Source organism: Scatophagus argus, chromosome 20 (genome assembly GCF_020382885.2).
Source record: "Scatophagus argus isolate fScaArg1 chromosome 20, fScaArg1.pri, whole genome shotgun sequence".
In the NCBI taxonomy this organism is placed as follows: Eukaryota; Metazoa; Chordata; class Actinopteri; family Scatophagidae; genus Scatophagus; species Scatophagus argus.
This window is the reverse complement of record NC_058512.1, coordinates 7,531,812-7,538,792: the sequence shown is the minus strand read 5'-3', so window position 1 is coordinate 7,538,792 and position 6,981 is coordinate 7,531,812.

The following is a 6,981-nucleotide window of genomic DNA, read 5'->3' as shown; positions in this document are numbered from 1 at the left end:
AATGTCTCTGTTTCTACTGTATTTATGTGCAAGTATTTACTTAATGGAAAGTGGACTTCTGTATTCAGCTAAGAGTAGGGAGATTTGCACATCAATAGTCTCTCTGAGTGGCTACGGAACAATACGCTTTTTCCTGTTAAAAGCCCACTAATGTGTGTGATTGAAATAACTATTTATTCCTGAGTGTCGTGATTGGTGTTACAGTAATGTCAGTTATACAGCTACATTTTGTGTGTTTCCTGTGGTATGTATCCGTTTTGAGAGTCAGTGTGGTGCATCCATATCATCCTGTGTTCATCATCTTCATCCACAGGTTTTTTGTGGAGGAAGGCAGCATTAAATTTGTGCAGAATTCCACCACTGCTCTCTAACTCCAATCTCTTCTGTATCAAAGGTCCTGGGCTTGATGGTCAAGGTTCTTCAGTAAGTTTCACAAAAGTCTGTCAGCGACCCATATGATGCAATTTCATGCTTTTCATACACAATTCACAACCAGAGTGTAATGGTGCATTGGGGCTGAATTTTTTAGTGGCTTAGGAAAAGCTCAACAGTGACGGAAATCTTTTATTAAACTCACAAATGAATTAACACAGGACTCAGACAGGGCAAAACACAAGGTCTCAATTGGGAATGGAATTCTATGAATGGCACCACTATAACAAAGGTGCAGGATAGAAGAGTAGTTTTTCATGCCCAAAGAAGTGAAAAATCAATATAGTACAGTACAATTCAAGAACTCTCTTGGTAGGCGATTGTTCCCGAGAGCATTGTCCTTGAATACCAAAAAGAGTGAATATGAGTTTCAGGTTGCAGAGAGTGTGTTCATGGGGTTGAGGGCAGAGAGATGCAACAGCAAGAGCTCAGAGCATACAGAGATATCCACAGTGGGTCATGGTGAAGAGAATTTTGCAATAGGGCTTGTGTGAAGCTCAATAAAGAGTCTGAAATGAGGCCACCAAATGTGCTCTGTTTATTGCAGGTCTCTGTCACCGATCATGGTTGACAATTCAGTGCTCCATAATTTTAAACTGTCCAAATTTTTCATTTAAATCAGTCTTGTAGACCTATAAGTAAGATCAAGTTGGACAATTCTGCAACATGTGATTTATGTCCTCTTGGAAACACTAAATGTCAATGCAAGACATCAGAGTTAACCAAGCATTTTAATTGCCAAACACTAACATATCTACTTTAAACTCTCTATACCCAACTGATTATATTTGCCCCTCATTTTGAAAGTGGACATCAAGTGCTTTGTCACTGAACCTAATACAAGGTTTTGCAGAGTTATTTAATATTAACATTTTCGCAGCACTGCTATACGATACATTATTTCACTCCAGGTTAGAGTTCTGCATGATATGGTTTTACTGTGAGAAACAATTTAGTAAGACATATCTTAGAAGTACTTTTTTTTATTATTATTTTCTAGGTTGTGTGGTACTGCTCTGGGGGTGGCAATGCTGGTCCGCTGGTCAGATGATCCTAAAGCCTACCGACTTTCTGTTGCCACCATGAGTGAAAAATAAGTACAGATACTTCAGGATAACAGCATAGCTGTTAAACATCAACATGAGATATTATCACTGTAAGTATGTTAGCAAGCTGTTGTTAGCATTATAGCTGAAAACATCTCTGTGTAAATATGTTTGAAAATGATTTAATTTCTCTCCTTTCATCACAGCCTGAAAATACAACTGACAGGTACGATTTCACTGGAGGATTTCTGCATATGGCTCATTTCCTGATTGTGTTTTACGCCCCATGTATACAAGATAAACAAGAAAACTGACAACACAACACTGTGAGCGGGTTCTGAGTTGTTGGAGATCTGATCTGATGTCATGTTCTCTGTATAAGCAACAAACTGAGCTCGGTTAGATACCAGAATCCATTTTATTGAGCTTTGACATTCAGATTTATGAGGGTGTACTGTGTTAAAAGCCCTGTGATAGTAAAACAGCAGAATCCTGACGACACCACTGGTTCTCTCCAGGTGTTCACAGACTCCATGCAAAGGGAAAGCATAGTCTTTATGGCAGAAATGCAAATTACAGGGTATCCAAAGGTCATCACAAGCTGTTAGAGGCCACTGGCCAGATATCATTAAGTTTAACCTCCCCCACTTTTTTGAAAGATTATGTATTTTCTAATTTATTTATTTTGAAAGCAGGAATGTCTGTGAGAGGTTTGCCTCTCAAGACATAGTAGTAGGAGTGCAGCAGTGCATGGCAACCTATAGCGTCAGCTGTTTATTGTCTAGCAGCAGTCAGCCATCTTGCTGTCCTTGCTGTTTTTTTTTCTTCCCAGGGTGAAATGCTGATGTTTGTTCCTTCCTATGCCTTAGAAGCTTAGGATTTAGTAGTAAGAATCTGCAATTCAAATGCAATTATTGCTTTTCCTCTTTCTGTCAGTGGCAACTCCATTAGCCAATTAAATTTGCAGTATCTTTTTTATTGGAATTGCTTGCAAGTGAGGGACAAAATGTCAGTGGTTTCTCTATGATAGATAATTTCATTTTCAAAACATAATTGGACACGAGCATGAGTGTGTTGTTGCTGAGTGATGTTCAGGGCATGGGGTAAAAATTGGAAACTTGAAGTCCCTGAAAAATAATCTACAACAGCACAAGTAGGATTTGACTCTTTTTAAAACTCCATGTAAACCCCTTAAGCTATATTGTGTAATTACATTTTTAAATGTTTTACTTTCAATCAGTTCAGACAGGTCCAATTGCATTTTGAAAGCTGTTCAAGATTGCAATTCCAAAAAACAAATTGCCGTAACTATGTCTTTTTCTTTGACCTCTCGGTAGTGAGTCAGATAGAGTCATGTAATACGTGTGATGTACTGGACCACCAGGCTCAGTGTGTCAGCCATGGCACTTATATGTGTATTGATCCAAATGCACCTTGTCTCACACAGCATGAATCCATAGCAGCATCAGATAATAACCCTTTCCATCTCTGTCAAAAGGCATGATGACTTAACCTTGCTGCGCCGGGGACTGCCAGCAAACTATTTAGCCTGGAGACAGAGCAACAGATAGGGAGGGGAGTGTATCTATGTGTGTGTATGCGTGTCTGTGTGTGTTTAGTGCGGGGGTGGATAGTTGAAAGAGTGACTGTAGCTTATGAGCAAGTGTCTGACAGTGAGAAACATCAAATCAGAGAACAAGTCCTCACTCAGCTAGCAGCTATTGATTCTGGTTCAGCAGGCCATCCAAAAGACCATTGATCTGAGCCACATCTCTCCTCATTGGTCATCATCCTAAGAAGCAGTGACACACTGCAAATAAAGTGTATTAATGAGACATTTAGTCGCAGATCCAACCCGTAACATGTGTTTTCGCCCCTGTCTTTTCAAAACATGAATGAATGTCAATATCTTGACTCAGAACAGAGTAAGAAAATGACAGTTGAGGTATTGTGGAGTGGTCTACTCAAATGGCAACGGCGATGGTTGTTTGTTGTACTCACTGTGGAAAATTTTCTGCAATTTCCCCTCTTGTACGTTTCAATTTAGTTTCACAAAGGCCCCACATTGTTGCCCTAATCTGAATATTCTGGCTCCAGTGACTTCCAAAATAGCAACAGGTTATAAATTCAAAATCAGTCTGTGGGGCTGCTGTTAACGTGGTTAACCGAGCGTCAAGTCATCCACATAAAATAGCCTATGTGATTTGTGAGAAAGAACATTTTTTGAAGAGAACACTGAAAATGATCCCATATACAAAGAAAAGAAAGAAAATAATGCTGACTCATAGTTTGTTTTCAACAAATGTACTTTAAATGGATGAAGTGGTTTAATGTCTCATATTATATGAAAACTTAAGGAATACTATAATTTTTAATTTTGAAATTTTTCCATTGTGGACATTACAAATATATCAAGGACTTAATATCCACCAGTCAGGCTAATTTATATGATTTAATTTGAGTTGAATATTGGATAGTCAAAATACCATTAGCTGTAAGATAATATTTTGTTTCAATATGAGAAAATGCCAAACAGGGAAAGTAGCACCAACAGCTTTGGAGAACCCGAGGAATAGGACTCTTGTGCAGTGGCATGTTTTTTTTAAATCTCATTTATATTCTTGCAAAACACACACAGGTGAAATATGCCTATGTGGAACTTCTTTAAGACGGAATTTAGTGCGAGTGAGCATGGCTCATTTTTCATTACAGCCTCAGGCTTCCCTTTTACTTTTTGCCAAAACTTTTAGTTTTTGTGCCCTGGTGTTATTGAAACATATGTTATATATGTTATAGTGGTGCCATTCATGAGCAGTTACCGAATATTATCATTAAATCAGAATTATAGTAAAACCAAGTAATCACACCAAATACATAAATTTGTGCATTTTTACTTTGTGGCCTCTGAAGTTATATATTTGTTATCTTCTAAATTCTGGCATCCAGTGTGTTTGTGTTTTCATACTATCATCGTTTTCTCATCTAAATACTCTAAGAACCCAGTAATAGCAGAAGCTCAGTGTAATTCTCAAGTTTGTAGCATTTTACTGGACTCACTGTACATCCAACTTTTATTATGCCATTTGTTATAACATTAACAGCTGTAAATACTAGAGAGTCCTTTTACGTCCAGGATCGATGCAAGTGGTTCAAGTCTATCATTAATCATGGACGGTGCCTTTTATGAAGCAATCTCACTTTATTCATAAAGGATAACTGTATGGCTCCATTAAGGTGTCACGCTATTTATCTTCCTTATAACCTGCCCATGGCATTACAAAGCGACTTGGCTTGCTACTCTCTCTCTCTCTCTCTCTCTCTCTCTCGTCTCCACTCCATTTGTCCCTTTGCCCTCTTTCACATATAAAATAATTGGAAATACATGGAGGCTATAACAAGGGGGCAGTTTACTGGTGATATCAAGAAGGCTGTAAAAAGGAAAATGGTTCCATTGTGGATGTTGTGTGTGTGACTATGTGTGCGTGCATGTATGCGCCATTTGAAAGATAACAGGCTAGTAAGTATGGCTGGGCTGTAAACTTTTATATTCTATGGGAAAGGGTTAGAAAATGTGCAAACTTTTACGATATAGAGGTCCAATCAATACAAGGCAGAATTTCTTTTAATCTCACACATTTTCGTTTTTGAATTACACATTTTTGCTTTCAGTTTGAAGGCTGTATTAGATATTAAATTCATATAATAAGGGTGGTGTGGTCAGTAATACAGGATCAAACCCATGAATAAACATGCAGCAATGTCCTATCTTCAGTATCTAAGGCAACTGTCTTAATACAACCTCTGATACAACCCTGGACTAGTTAGGTTATAAAATATACAGTATGTGATTTATTACATCTGAGCCAATGCCAAGAGCTAGCTGGGGAAAGCATGTTTTATGAATGTTCAGCTTGGAGTATTTGATGAACTGGTGGGTCACTTTTTGATCCTTGGCAAAAGCTGGACCTAATATCATCAGAGCATGTTGGCAGAGCCCTGAAGGAACCATCTTTATCTCATGTTATTAAGACTTATTTTGGTCATTATTGGCAAATAAATTAAACAGTTTTCACCCAATCTTGCAGATACAGGGTTTCATTTTCATTGAGCCTCCATGTAAGCCTCCCTTCATGGAAGTCCAAAGAAAGGCATGAAATCAGATTATATATATATATATGTATTTTCCTCTGTGTATGAGGTGGAACCCACACAGACGTACTCTGAGATTCTGGTATTTATACTTTTTTTCCCACTATAGTTTAGCTGAAAGGTTTAAACTCCTCATCCATAAAGTAAGCCTTTTTTTGGGTTGGATAAATCTATGGAACCCTATGTACTTTTATTATCAGCACTGTGTATTTGTTCTGGATGTCTTTCTGCTCATATCTTATTCTATATTTTATTTATCTAAATCATCCTACACTTTCTTATCATGTTGTTTTACAGGATAGCTGCACAATGTATAAATGCCAAGTTCCAAATTTGGAACAGAGAAGTGCAGCAGTTCATTTCTTGTGACAGAAACATTTTTCTTTTCTTTCTGGATCCTGGTTAAAAACAAATCTAGCTGATTTCAAGGTTTGATTTACTTACAGTCTTACTCTAAGTAAGTAAAACCTACAGTGTTACAGTGTTACTGTAAGTACAGTCATTACCTCAATGCCTGCTTGTGATTCTTCTTGTTGACAATACAATGAAAGAGGTGCTATTCCACACTTGTTGCCCCTAAAACATTGGTTTTAGGAGCATGCATAAGCCTGCAAACATATCTACATCTTGTGTGTTTTTATGTTTTTTGTCTGGTGTGAGTAACAGAAGAAAGGTGTGGGTTCAATCATGTGTAGAGAGGGATTTATGTTAGGCCTGGGATTTCTTGAGGACTGTGGTTCAACACTGACCAGCCTTATCACAGACCAACACTGACAGATGGAAGAAATTCTCTGTGACCAGTATCAATGTTATGGGTTTTTGTTCTGCCTTACTGCTCAACAACAAAAAACCTTACAAGCTGAGCCTGAAGAAGCTCCTCTATGATTTTGTCATGGAAGCCATTAAAGGAAAATTGTCCATGACCTAGACAGAGGAAGGTCCTACAAAACCAACACACCTTGGATGTCTTCAATGAGGAGAGTGACAGTGATCAAAAGCATCTATTTCTCTGTGTCCATATCCTCTGGTCAGTGTTAGACATCTGATAAGAACCCCTGCTGAAGATGAGCAAAGAGATGTATTCAGTTGGATTAGGTTGACAGGTGGAAACTATTACATCCTTCAGTTTATCAAATGAATTAATCAACACACCTGCAAGCCTCCCTATTTTTAAGCATGCTAATGCTATTCTTCTGAACGTTGCAGTAAACGTTTTGGCCATACAGCACATACAGTCTTTTCTAATTAAGCAAATGAAAATACTGGATGTCAAAGTGGCCAGATGGATGGAGACTCTTTTGTGACAAAGACATTGACAGGTTCAATCAACGAGTCGCTTCATCAACAGCTGTGT